The sequence below is a fragment of the Lissotriton vulgaris genome, chromosome 5 (assembly GCF_964263255.1).
Source record: "Lissotriton vulgaris chromosome 5, aLisVul1.2, whole genome shotgun sequence".
NCBI classification, from domain to species: Eukaryota; Metazoa; Chordata; class Amphibia; order Caudata; family Salamandridae; genus Lissotriton; species Lissotriton vulgaris.
The window spans coordinates 1,509,292,660-1,509,307,276 of NC_141693.1; the positions used below are offsets into that span (position 1 = coordinate 1,509,292,660).

The window sequence follows — 14,617 nt, forward strand, 5'->3', positions numbered from 1 at the left end:
ACCTGTAAGACTCACTGACAGACATAGTGAGAAACTCACGCTGCCTTCAGTCTTAACTCCAGAGCTCCAAACTGTGCCTGTTCAAGATCACCCATCCACACTCTTCACAGATAGACATATAGAAGTGACGCAGTTCATAGCATGCGCTATTTAGGAGTCGTATGCTGCATGGGTAAAAACGACAGAAGCATAACATCTAGAAAAAGCATATTGTCTTGCAAGCGGAAATGAAACGTGAGAAGTGTACACTGATGGGGACTACATCGGTGACATGGATTACCTTTTGGAGTTTCACCTTCATTGTTAAGATATTGATCAGTGCTTTTGATTGTAGAGCTAAGGACATTGTTATAGAGGCCGATAAGGACCCGCTTCACAGTTGGTTTTTAACACCATCGCTGCTAGAGATATTTTCCTCCGGAGCTGAATTGTTGGAAATCCCATTGTTCATGACGAGCTCAGCTCGTCATCAGCACAGCTCCACTGGTTAAGTACTGCCGTGTCTGAGCACCGCCCCGCTTAAAGCCCTGTTTGCACCCCTCCACCAGCCCAGTTGAAAGGATCTGACACCCTCTGTCTGACCAGATGAATGCTCTGGACCCCTGTGTGATATGTAGGTAAACGACTCTGCAGTGCATCCCTCTGAGAAAGGCAGTTTAAAAGTTGTGCACCCCTTTGTATAGTGATACTCTCTGAACCCCATGCACTAAACAAATAAAAGGCTCTGTACCCACCGTCAGGTTTGTTGCCCTCTACCAAGCCAGTTGACAGGCTCTGCACACATCAATTGATGGCAGGTGTGAGACTATGTAACCCCCCCCCCCCCCGGAAAAACCAGGTGAAAGGCACTGTACTCCTTTGCAAAAACAAGGTAAAAACCTCTGAACCCTTCCACCAAAGCAAGTGACCGACTCTATGCCCTCAAGAGAAAATCCAGCTGAACGGAGATGCACGTCTCTGTGAAAACAAGGAGAACGCCTTTATGTGCTTCTGGGAACAACAGGTAAAAGGCCTTGCAGCACTGTGTGAGGACAAGATGAAAAGCTCTGTACCCTTCACCAGACCACATGAAAAGCACTGTAGTCTTACAACAAACCAGTTAAAAAGCTGTAAAACAAGAGAAAGGCTTTATACATCTTTGCAAAATCAGGTGAATGTCTGAACCCACATCAACACTAGGCCTGGGCGGTGAACTTCGCTCCGTTCGTGGAGTTTTCTGCGCTCCACAGAGCACACAGAGTTCCAAAAAAACTCTGCTCTGCGCAGCGGGGTTTTTTCTCGCTCGCCCACATCAAGTGGACGAGTGAGGAAAATCCACCTCCTGCGAGATTTCTCAAAGCAAGCGGTCAGATTTCTCAACACAGGCAGTCTCAGATAGGTCACAATCCCTCGTGTTGAGAAACCTTTTGTTCGCGTTGAGAAAGCTGCTGCTCAGGGAGAAAATCTACTTAAGTTGGGAGGAAAAAAGCAGCGCCCTCTTGCGTTGTGCATGATGCAGTTCGCGTTGATTTTCCAGCGCAGGACAAACACCCGGCGCTGAAAATCAATGTGAACGGCATGACCAAACGCACTCTGCTGCTTTGTTGAACTCCACATAGCGCAGTGGAGTTTTTTGGTCACTTCGCGGAGTTCCGCTTAGCCGAACTCCACCCAGGCCTAATCAACACTACTGAAAGTGCTTGTACCCTGCTTTTCTCCATCATACCAAGTGAATGGTTTTGTACCCTTCCACTAAACAGATTAAAGACTCTATAGCCACCGCAAAACCAGAAAAAAAGATTCTGAATTACTTTACCAAACCACATGACAAACTGTGCATTCCTCCGTCAAACTAGGTGAAATTACCTATACTTCTATATCAACACAGATGAAAGATAATTACAAGTCCCTTGCTCCACTGGTGCGTCACTTTTTGTGACGCACCAGCGGTGCATTTTACTGCCCCTTATTTACAAGCCACCCTGCGTGGCTTTTCCTGTTCTTGTAAATATGACCCCTTTACACGAAGCTCTTTGTGTGAATGGGGCGTTCCATGGATGTTGATGTGGGTGTTCCCACACAACACCCATGGAACCACACACATTTCCAGATTTACGAGAAATCGTAAACATGGAAATGCGTCTGAATACTATGCCTGCCCAGGGAAGGCGTAGGGAGGCGCATTGAGGAGAAACGTATTCATCTCTCCTCGTTGCATTCTGCCGCACACATAGAACGAGGAAATCATCTCTGGTGATTGTTTATGTACAGAAAGGTGTCCCTTCTTGCACATAAACAATCTTTAAAAAAAGGAAGTCAAGTTCTATGCGTGCTAATGCAGCACACATAGAAGTTGAAAAACACTGTTTCAGAGGTTTTATGCGAAGGAAGGGAATCTTTCCTGAACATAAACAATCAACCCTGTAATACAGGCATCCTTGTGCCATGGTGCAAGGGTGCCTACGTCGGCGCATGGCACCCATTTGTGCGCCAGCGCAGGGGAGAGCACAGGAATGCAACATACTATAGTAAATATGTTGCATCCCTGTGCTTTGAAAGTGCCACAGCGTGTCGCAGACAAAGGGCTTGCGGTGCAGTGCTGCTGCACTTTCTTGTAAATGAGGCCCTTTGTTTCCTCTGTGATGCCATGTGAAAGGGTCTGCCCCTGTCCACAAAACAAGGTGAAGCTTTTATCATCCCTCCATGAACTAAGGGCCCAATGTACTGATTCTTCACTAAGTCACATGACAAAAGACACCAAGGGCAGTTGATGCAATGCAGCGCATCAACCAAAGTTGCTGCACGGAATTGCATTAAAGGGAGAGAACAGAATAGCTACATATCTACTAAGATATGAATCTGTTTCTCTCTCTACCTGGGCTGGCGTACTTTAGACAGCCTTGAGCCATGCACTCACTCAAGCATCATAGTGCAAAGGTGTCTAACATACCCTTTCAGTATAAACTACTAATCTGCACTACTTTGCTTAACGGGGTGTACCATGTGGGATACATGGACGTTACCATCCAATTATCTATTTTTTTACGCCCCGCCCTCTCTACTAAGAATGGTTGACAGGACTTTGCACCAGAAATGTATACTTCCTAGAGGCAGGCGTAACATTTGAAAAAAGTTTTCGTTTCTCCAAACTTTTTTTTGAACTTTGCATGTGTGCTGTACTGAACAGTCACATACAAACTTGGATACGTTTTAAACTTTGCCTACGCATGGTATTGTGTACTGGACGGGTCCCCTTGGAGTACTATCCTTGAGCAAGACATTACCCACACAGCCGCACAATATGGTGAAAGGGTGTGTACGTGGTGCTGTGGTACATGGGTGTGTGCGAGGTGCGTGGCAGCCTAAGGTGCGGCAGCGCTCGGGGAGAGAGATACAGCGCCATGTCTTCCTAGATATGGCGCTGTGGTGCTCTTTGCCTTTGCTGTAACGCAGGGCGGCCGCTTTGGCCGCTGTGGTGTGCTGTCTCACATTTTAGTAAATCTGCCCATTAGCGCCTTTTGTGATGTGACTTTGACGTTAGGGTGTCTCTCTAGATGTGTCTGTCCCGTTGTCTCTCCCCTGCCTAGGACCCTCGTTGAAGTGCACCTCTGACACTTTGACCCTTTCTAAGAAGGCTGAAATGATGCATAAAGAATGGAGTTTTATGGGGCAGAGTGCCCGGCTGGAGACCCTGACTCCCAAGGAAGGGCTCCTTGTCCGGGATTGTCCTCCTGGCGGTCAAGGGGAGGTCACGCAGAGGTTAGAGGGGCCAGGGCAGGGTCAGAGGGCTGATCCATGTGCCAGGACCGGTGAGGAGGCGGGGGCAAGGCATGTGATTCCTCCCAGACAGCAGCAATGACACCAATCAAGCAGTTGACCTTCACCCCCTGCAGCCTCAGCGTCACCGTAACGTGCCCCGAGAGGGGCGGGGCAGTGGGAGAGGGCGTGATGGACAGGGCGGCAGGGCGTGGAGGGGCACAAGGGGACGAGGCACGAATGACCAGGTCTCAGCTACAAGTGTGGCAATCATTTAAAGAAACAAATGACAGCCAGGCCAGAGAGCAGTGCGGCCGGGTAAGGGGAGAGGGGTGGGGGAGAGATAGATACAAAGAAGCCAGAGGGGAGTCTGGGATGCAGACAGAAAAAAAGTGCGCATCAAAAAGTTATCAGTTAAAAGGATGAGAGCTGGGACAGAGAAGGGAGCAGCTCCACAGCAGCCTTCAGTGGAGAGCAGGCCAGGGCCGCTGAGGTGACAAGCGCGAGCAGGTGTACAGGCCAGGCCGCATGTCTACTGACAGGGAAAGGGAGAGGCGCTGGGTTGCAGGTAGTAACAGGGAGTGCAGCTGCATTATAGAGAGTGAGTTTACAAAAAGATGGGGGTGAGGGGATTCATGGCTATGGATGAGTTCACCAAACAGTACGACTGAGAACATGACCAGAGAGTTGATTTTTATAGCGCAAACTAGACCCGAGACATTGGGTATCAGAGCGCTTTACACGAGCACCAGTTTCGTTAAGAAGGACACATTCATTTTTGTTAGGCACGGGGAGATTAAGGGCCCGATGTAGGTAAATCCCATTTACCGATTTTGAAATACCGAATTTTACCGATTCGGTATTTCAAAATCGGTAAATGGGATGTAGGTCCCAACATCTGGATTCTTTTCCGAATCCTTAAAATTCGGTATTTACCGATTCGGTAAATACCGAATCGGTATTTGCTATTGAATCCTATGGGCCTTTGAAGCCCATAGGATTCAATTCAAATACCGAATCGGTATTCAACGATTCGGTAAATACCGATTTTGTCAAGGGTGCAGGGGGTGTCACTTTGACACCCTCTAGCACCCCCAAAACGGGCATGTGTGCAATGTGGCACACAGACATGCCCTAAGGGCACGTCTGTCTGTCACATGGCACATGTGTACATGCACAGATGTGCATGTACACAGGAATCGGTATTTTACCATGGATTTGTATTCCATGGTAAAATACCGATTCTGTAAGCCATTTGCCAATGTAAAATTGGCTACCCACATAGCATATTCGGTAATTTTACCGAATCGGTAAATATTACCGAATCGGTAATAATTATACCGATTCGTTAAATATTACCGATTCGGTAAATTTACCGATTCGGTAATATTAACGATTCGGTAAAATTACCGAATATGTGCACCTACATCTCCCTAGCCCTTTACCGATCGGAAACGGCCGAAAATCGGTATTTTCGGCCGTTTCCGATCGGTAAAGGGCTACCTACATCTGACCCTAAGTGATTTACCCAGAATCACAGGATGTTAAGTGTCGTTGCCGAGACTCAAACCTGGTTCCCCAGCTTCAAAGTCGACAGCTTAGCCTTAAGCCTAACCCACGAGTGAACTTAGCTCAATGCATCAACCATTTAATGTGAGAGACAGTTTATTGTAGCCCCGCAGAGCCCCACCCAATATACAGTTGAAATGGTGTCAATTCATTTGGGTCACTAGCCCCCAGATTCATCATTGTCTTGTTTTGCGAGTTCTAAATAGCGATTATTAAGGAATCGCTATTAAAGACTCGCAAAACGGGATTCATGTAGAAATCGCAATATTAATTGCGATTCCAACAGCTCCTTATTTGCGATTCGCTAATTGCGAATCGCAAATAAGGAATGACTCCCCATTCATTCCTATGGGCCTAAAGTCCCGTAGGAATGAATGGGGAGTCATTCCTTATTTGCGATTCGCAATTAGCGAATCACAAATAAGGATGCAATTTCAAGGGTGCCAGGGCGTCCAAAGGACACCCTGTAGCACCCCTGAAATGGTAATGTACACTGGTGTTGCACACACACATGTCCAAAGGACATGTGTGTGTGTAACATACAACTTAGAAAAATGCACCAAAGTGCATTTTTCTAAGTTTTCGCTATTTACCACGTAGTAAGACTTCGCGGTAAATAGCGGCCCAGATTGCGAATTCGCAATTTTTAAATGGTTCATGAATTGCAATCTCAAATTGAGATTCCTTAAATGCAATTCATCGCAATTTAGCGATTTCCGCATGGTCAGCAGAGGGCAGTAGAGACTCAGAAACGCCAGAGACGCTGACCGCCATTCCCGTCGGAGCAGCAGGCTGCACGTCTTCCCTCAGCGAGCCGAGCACCTCCCCCACCCCCCCGGCCACTGGAGTGTCGTGCCGGGCAGGGAGACCGGGGGCATACCAGGCGTCTTTCAACGGGGCCTCGGCGGCAGCGGCTCTGCTCTGCACTAGTATCAGTGCGACATCGGCAGCAGGCAGGCTCCAATCCTCTGCCTCGGCCGCAGCAGCGGCCAGCCGCGGGGGGGCCCTCGCAATAGCTCCTGTAGCATGCAGGGAGCGCTCGGTCGAGAGACTGTTAGGTTGCCGGGAGCTTCTGCGAACCAGTCACCGCTACCCCAATACTCAACCTGAACACCCTGAACACCCCGAACTCGGCAGCAGGTGGGGGTCAGCTGGCCGTGCAGCAGCCAAGCGAGCAGGAGGAGCTGTGACTCAGGGCTCGGGAGCTGCGGCTGTGCTGTGCAGAGCAGAGCAGCATGGATCACAGAGCATCGAGAGTCTCACCCAGTCGAGTACTGGGGCCCCGGAAGGAGGAGCATCGGAGGAGTACTGGGGGAATCAGAGCGAACCAGAGCGGAGTGCGGAGCAGAACGGTGCAAACCGGAGTAGAGGAGGAGCAGAGGAGGAGAGGCACTCCCCGGACGCAGTGTGCAGAGAGTCGAGACTCCCAGGTGTGCGCGGGTACAGGCTGCTGGGCAGGCAGCTGAGGTGAGACACTTTTTCAACTTTGCCTTACCACCCTCGCCTCTCACCTCCCAGCCGCCCCACTTATTCCCCCACCTGCCACACGGCTGACCCCGGTGGGTCAAGACCCAAGATCCAAGATTTCCGCGCCCACACAGTCGGAAGCGCCAATTAACAAAGGATAACAAAGGATAGAGCAAAGGATAACAGAGGAGGGGGGAAAAGCCTGCTCCACCTAGCTTCACCTAGCCCCCCCCCCCCCCACCCAAGTTGCAGGCTTTGCGCAAAGTCAATTCAAGTCAATTCAAGTCAACCCTGGTGAGACAATTAAACTTTGAAAAATATGAGGACCAGAAACTCGAACCTGACACTACTACAGGAGAAGCCCCGCCCCCATAGATCAGCCAGGAGACAGAAGGCGAAACTATTCTACCCCCCAGGAATAGGTGGCTTTTATCCAGGGCCAGGTCTCAGAGACGAGGATCAAACAGGAGCGACCAGCGCAACCCCAACGTCACCGGAATTCCCAGTGGAACTCCTAGCTTCGACATTAGCAGCACCAACAGAGACCCTTAGCCCATCAAAGTCGATAGCCGTTAAGTCTCGCCTCAGTGCAAAAGAAACGCCCACAAGGCCAGCTGGAAACAGGGATATAAGAGCCTTTTTTTAGCCCCAAAGCACACACACTAGCGGAACCCAGCCCGACCTCGACCTCGACCTCTTCACCTCCCACCAAGGCAACAGATGACGGGGAGATTCTAAGCCCCACAGCCCCCCGGGCACTCGGCATTCCACTCGGCATCCCACTCTCGCCAAAAGTTATCACTCTCTATGGCGGAGCACCCCTTAAACCTGCGACACCAAAAGCGGTCCCACCCCGGCCGCCAGCTTGGACCCATCAAAGCCTGGTGAACTCTCAGCTGAGTCCCACTCCAAACTGCGCGCCCTTGCCCGACGTGCCTAATAGCTTACATGCAGACAATGAAGGAAGAACACCATTATCACCCGGCATTTCACAAACCCAGTCTCCGAACTTAACAAGATCAATCTCTCCGGACCACGTTAAAATGGCTCAGTCCCCAACTTCCGCGAGCAGAGACGCGGACAATGGGGAGAAGTCCCCATTGATTACAAACCATCTATCGATGATCAACGAGGCGCTTATTTCAATGGCAGGTGCAGCACTTATGCACGCGGACAAGCTTGACGCTCAAATTAACATCTTACAAATCGTCGCGGGTCTGATCTCTGGGATAGGTTCAAAATTGGACCACCTGAACTCCCTGATTTGCAGAGCACAGGACAGCACTTACCTAAAGTTAGACCCATGTGGTTGTAGCCCAATTCTGCTCAGACTAGAAAAACTACCAAACATCATGACTACACTAATTGAGGACCTCAAGAACGAAGTAGGTAAGAACCAGAACTTACCCGCACAGGACACCGCCCTGGCATCCCCAAAAACACAAGGTACAGCAAACTCTCAAATTAGCCGTATAGAAATTCCTGGAGGGAAGAGGATCACGGGTTTGGTACCTTTAGTGACAACCCACGCGAGCGGATCAACTGCCATCCTGACTCATACCAACAATAAAGACTCACATCACATCTTTAAACTGGCCAGTCCAGAATTTCAAAATCTATCCAGGAAAAATAAGAAAAAATTAAGAAAACTCAACAAAAACAGTAAAAACCAATCATACTCCACCAATCCAATCCGGCAATGGCTCCTGCCCGTCAATGGGAGATCCGGTCACATCGAGACGCAGAAAGCGACCCAGCCGGCAGTCATAACTATGACAACAGGGAAATTTGAGTCATCTGCGGAAGGCTTCCATTCCACTAATTTCGCAATAGACCAGAGTATGCTGGCCCACCCTACACTCTCCCAGCCAGCCCGGGCATTAAAACGACAAAATCAAATGCTCCACTCGCAAGGACAATGCGATGGGGAAGCAAATCAAGTCTCCCTAAGCGACCGTGAGTCTTGCAGAACAACTCATCAGCCCTCTGTTCACATAAAGTCCACATTGAGCAGAGTGACTCCAGCGCCATCAGCCGCTAATTAATCATCAGTGACCAACACAAAGGCGGAAACCCCTCAGTGCGCTCCCCAAGGCACTCTTGGCCTTAAACCAGAGCAGGTTGGGGACTGGTCACTCCACATCAGACCATTTAGCCCTCCCCTTGTGGTAGCATCTCAACAAATAATTGAGCCAATAAACCAGGATTTCATCAATTTGCCCAGGGCGGGACAGCCATCACTCTATAGCATTCAGGATAAAATCTGTAAGGACGCAAATGCTACAAATAACATCCCAGGAGGGGAAAATAATGTTGTACCCTGAATATACCTCACAGGGTAAGTGGGACATCCTCAACCGTGGCAACATTTTAACACTCTGCGCAAACATCCCAGGTATGGAAGGGATACAAACTACAGATATTGAGACCATTTCCTTCCGCCGGATCCGGAGGAGAAAAATGAAACTACGGAGCTAACGTTCTCCAGCTCAAACCTGGTAGAGGCCCTGAAGAGACAACACACTCTACTGGAAAGCTGGGGCATAAAAATAAAGCCCCACCAGGTGCAAAAATACCCATCAATCTTAAAAACTCACTATCCGCTCTTCGGCCCGGAAAATCAGGAACAGCCTATGGGGCGGGGAACAAACCTTTGAATGCTCTCTCTGATCACGCCCCCCACGCGGCATCAATTCCTCAGGGGTCCAAAGGTAGCACGAGCAAAAGTTTAACCAACGGAACTCCGATTAAGATAACAACAAACTTGAGTCAAGGCAAACGCTTGTGCGTAACAAGCGGGTGCGCGAGTAAAGACTGGTCCTGGTTGCCGTCAGCATTAAACCCCAGCTCCTAACATAAACTGTCTTGGAGATACGGGCCGCTTTCCCCAGCACATGACTAATGGGCAAGTGAAACACAAAAACCAATCCGTTACAATCAAGACCCTGAAAATCATGACCTGGAATGTCCGAGGATTCAAAACATTGTTACAAAATCATGCTGCAGTGACATTCCTGGAAGAGGCAGATATTATCTGCATACAAGAATCATGGGCAATTAATCCTCTTTCACTAAGAGGATATGCAGAATACGGCAAATCTGCAACAAAGACCAACATATTCAGAAGACCATCAGGGGGATGTGTGTCTACATTAAGCACTCGTTAGAACTAGAATTCAAGGAAATAAATAACCTGCCCAACATGCTCCAGGCGGGTATTTTAAAAGGCTCCCTCACAACTAACGGAACCTCTTCTATTCTGGTGATTAACATCTACCATAACCCGCACGGATCTACAGCCGATTTACCCATACTAATAAATCATCTAGAGGCCCTGTTACTACAATTCCCGGCATTGGATTGCATCATCCTCGGTGACCTCAATATCCACAATGTAGGGGTTATACCCCCACAAAGTCACCAATCTGTGGCCACCTAGGCACTGAATGCCCTATTAAAATCCTATAAACTGGCGACAGCACATTCTGTCCATTTAAAGAACAGGCCAGGGGCCTCTGTCGCTCCCACGTATAACAACCAGACCACGATTGACTACATCATCTTAAGTGACAACTTGCAACCTTTGATGTCGGATAACTCTGTTCACCAACGCAGTGACAGCAACCACGCCGCCTTAAGAATTACACTGATTTTGACAACAAACACACGCCGTAAGTTACAACACAATGGGGCCGCAAACGGCGTAGATCTGATAAAGTTACCTAGAAGAATTAAATGGGGGCAGGCAGCAACCATCACGTTCAACAATTGGACAGACTCCTGGGCAGGCTGGCCGCCGGGTGACCACCTAAATGGCGCTATAGCAACATGGGACGGAATCACCGGGACCCTAGCGGTAATACTCCGAGGGGACACAGCAAAGGTAACCCGTTGGCATCCACTATCTACACTCGGATTCACTCGAGCAATCAAAGAAAGCGCCAAAAATCTGAATAAAAAACGAAAAGCGCACCGGAAAAATGTCACAGCCTCAAACAAAAAACAGCTACAAGAGGCCGCAAGAAGGCACTCGAAGAATGTGTGGGCCGCAAAACGCAAACACTGCGAAGCTCAATGGCTGAAAATCTTTGACTTGCTGAGCCCTGGGAAATCGCAAGAATTTTGAAACTATATAAGTAAGCTCGGACGAGGTCCAAAAACTCCCTCGAGGCCCCCACTTGGGTTGCCCACGTAAAAACTCTATACAATGAAGATCAAGTCGCCCTTCAATCCAAGAATGCATTTAAAACAAGAGAAGAGCCAGATTCCGACCCCCACAGGAAGGCGCCGCCTGGTAAATTACTTGTGTCCAAAATTTTTTAAAAAATCAAAAATAACGGCGCCCCGGGCCCCAACGGCCTCCCAGGTCTATTGTTTAAAGCGAACATAGAATTCTGGGCCGAAAACTTGACCCATCTATACGCCGAATGCTGGCTCTTGGGTGATGTGCCAGACTCCTGGAGAGGTTCGCTCTTACACCCAATCCATAAGAAAGGGCCTAAATCAGACCCGTCCAACTATCGATTGAAAGCCCTACTGGACATCGAGGGCAAAGCCTATGCCAGTGCCATTTTGACAGACCTCGCAGACTCGGCAAGTGAAGAAGGTCTCCTGCCCCTCTGCCAAACCGGATTCAGATCCGGGTCCTCAACGGTAGACAACATCACTGCTCTTTCTTACCTGGCCCACCAAGCTCGGTTGCGTAAGAGTCTCACTTTATTCGCCTGCTTCATCGACTACTCTGCAGCGTTCGATGGGGTAGACCGTGCCATCCTATGGAGAAAGCTGGCCCAATAGAACATCAATCCGACCCTACTAAGAGCAATCCAATCGTTGTATCAAAAAACGTGGGTCCGAATTAAACTCTCGAGCGACTTCGCATCTGAGAAGATTGACACGGATCGTGGGTTAAAACGGGTGCGTTCTAGCACCTCTGTTGTTCAATCTATACACAGCAGACATGGAGATAGCCTTGTCCGGGGCAGCTCTAGCCACTCCAAGGATTGGTGGAACTAAAATCCAGTTCATGCAATATGCTGACGACCTGGTACTTCTGGATCATACCAAGATTGGCTTGCAAAAGGCGCTGACCGCCCTGGCAACTTACAATGATAAGAACCGGCTGGTAGCTAACTCTTCCAAGTCAAAGATAGTAATTTTTGGTCATTACCCAAACAAAAAACTAGCCAAATGGAGGCTTGGCCATCTGACTTTGGAAAGTACACAGCAATACACTTACTTTGGTGTCTGCTATCACAAGTTGGGGCGTTCTGGTGCCCACCTAAAGAAAATCCAAAGCAAAGGGAAAACTATCATCTATGCGCTCTGCAAATTACAAGCCACTCTACATAGCCCATCGACAATGGCTATCCAAAGAGTACTCAAGGCAAAACTAATACCGGCCCTCAATTATGCCCAACAAGTTTTCCCGGGTAAACTTAATAAGGAACTGGAAAAAATCAACTGCAAAGCGAATAAGAAATTATTCTTTCTACCGAAGTGCACCAGAAACACCCTTGTCCGCCTAGAATTTTCGCTCAACCAACAAAAACTGGAAGAGATGGCTGCCCTGTGTAAATATTACTATCTCATAATAGTGGCACAAGACAAGTCACTGAAGGCAGTTCTGAAATACATCTTTACGGAACCCGGGAACCCTTGGTCAACCACCTTCACCATGCCAAAGGAACTCCTCAATCTCGCCACTGATCATTGGAATCCCGAGCTAGTTAATTATGCAGCAATTAAAAACTGCCCTCAAAAAACAAGTCTGTATCCGTTCCCGGGAAATGGATATGGAGTCACTGGCAAAACAAGGTTTCCTTGAGTCCCTATGCCTGCCGCACATTGTGCATAATCCCAAACACCATCTCACGCAGGGGGTGGGCCGCTCTGCCCTTCACAGGATTTTAGCCTACAGATTACACCACCTGCCTACTAAAGAACTATACGCTCTCGAATGGACAGGTCGGGGAGTCCCGGAATGCAGACTCTGCAATTATAAACGAGAGTCGCTGGCCCATCTATTACTTTGCTGTCCAGCCCTGAGCGCAGTACGCAACTTTTATTTTAGGCTGCTTTAGCCGATCCGGAGAGGAACCATGCCGGCCAAAGGACCACTGCAGTCTGTCCAGGTCTTCGGGTGCAAGAATACTGCAACTGCTGTTGCTCACTGTAAAAGGGGAAATGGCTTGATAAAAGTTAACGGAAGGCCCCTGGAAATGATTGAGCCTAGAACACTTCAGTACAAGCTTCTTGAGCCGGTTCTTCTCCTAGGCAAAGAGAGATTTGCTGGTGTTGACATCAGAGTCCGTGTGAAGGGTGGCGGTCATGTTGCACAAGTCTATGCTATTCGCCAGTCTATTTCAAAGGCACTTGTGGCTTACTACCAGAAATATGTTGATGAAGCTTCCAAGAAGGAAATCAAGGATATATTGATCCAGTATGAAAGGACCCTACTGGTAGCAGATCCTCGTCTTTGCGAGTCTAAGAAATTTGGTGGACCCGGAGCTCGTGCTCGCTACCAGAAGTCCTACCGATAAATTTGTTGCATTTCTTCCAATAAATCTGAAGTGGAAACTAAAAAAAAAGAAAAACTTATCTTAGGCCAATCCTACGACAAATGGGGACACTTACTGCAAAGGAGGCGGTCCATCAACTATACACATTGACTATAGTAAAGCAAATGGCCTCCTTTGGAAAGTTTATCCAACAGACACGGGCCAAGCTGATGGCTACCTAGGGCATCAACGATTAAAGACCTTGCAGTTGCGGGCGGGGCTGCCCTTGTACAGACACTATTCTTTTGAGCTTGCCAGTGCCTAGGGATTCACTACACAGACTTACCAGCTGACTAACTTGCTGTTTTAAATCTTTTATAATTTTGTACTCTGTTTTTAATGTGTTTTTAATGTAATGGTTTTGAGTAACCAAACAATAAATGAATTACCTTACCTTACCTTACCAATTTAGCGATTTCTATAATTGTGATTTTTGCATTTGGGATGATAAATCCTAAATGCAAAAATAGTGCTCGCAAAGGGCCAGATTCTCAGAAGCTGGTCCTTTGCGAGCCGAATTTCCTTTGATGAATCTGGCTGTAAAGAGTCCCTAAAAAAATATCAAGGGACACCGTGGTAATTTGAAAAGCCAATTTTGTTCTTTAAAATACCACATACACAAACAGCACTAAAAAAATATACTTAATATAAAAGTGTTTATTTCAAGTCTCCTCCCGTTGCTTTGCACGTTTAACATAAATCACACAGAGTATTATTAAAACAGCACAAACGCATGTTGCGAATGAGAATACAATTTACATTTCTACCCTAGCCAAAATGTGATATATCAACCTAACACCAAAAACCTACTTCTATCCTCTACACTTGAAGAGCATGGAGTACCTTTACTTGCATCTGGAGTTTTCGATGTTCCGCATGCCTGCTTCCAGCAAAAATGCTGTAGTTATCAAAAGTCAGGGTGGTAGTGTTCCCTACAAAAGGAAAATGTTTTGCATCAGCCCCTCTCATCCTGGACTTGGCTCGTTATCAGCTTTCAGCATCAAGCGTGATGTAATCTCTGCAATTTGGCAATCAAGATCTTCTCTGGCAGTATCTTGCACAATAATCAGGGCTGAAGAACCTCTCCTGAAAAGTGGTCGAGTGGCAGGCATTTTATGCGCTATCTTATCTGAGATGGTGATTTCTGACATAACTTCAGGAATGTCTGGCATGACATTTGTGCAGCAAGATGCAAGTCTTAGATGCATTCTTATAAACAAAGAAAGTAAAAACATGTCAATACAGACTATACTGTTTATGTTACTTGTCTGACCTTGAAAAGGAGA

The 14,617-nt window shown here is 47.8% G+C and overlaps 1 pseudogene; it reads left to right on the forward strand.

Moving 5' to 3' along the window:
- Positions 1 to 12,851: 12,851 nt before the first annotated feature.
- LOC147712877 (small ribosomal subunit protein uS9 pseudogene) lies at positions 12,852 to 13,367 on the forward strand (annotated as a pseudogene).
- The last annotated feature ends 1,250 nt before the right edge of the window (positions 13,368 to 14,617 follow it).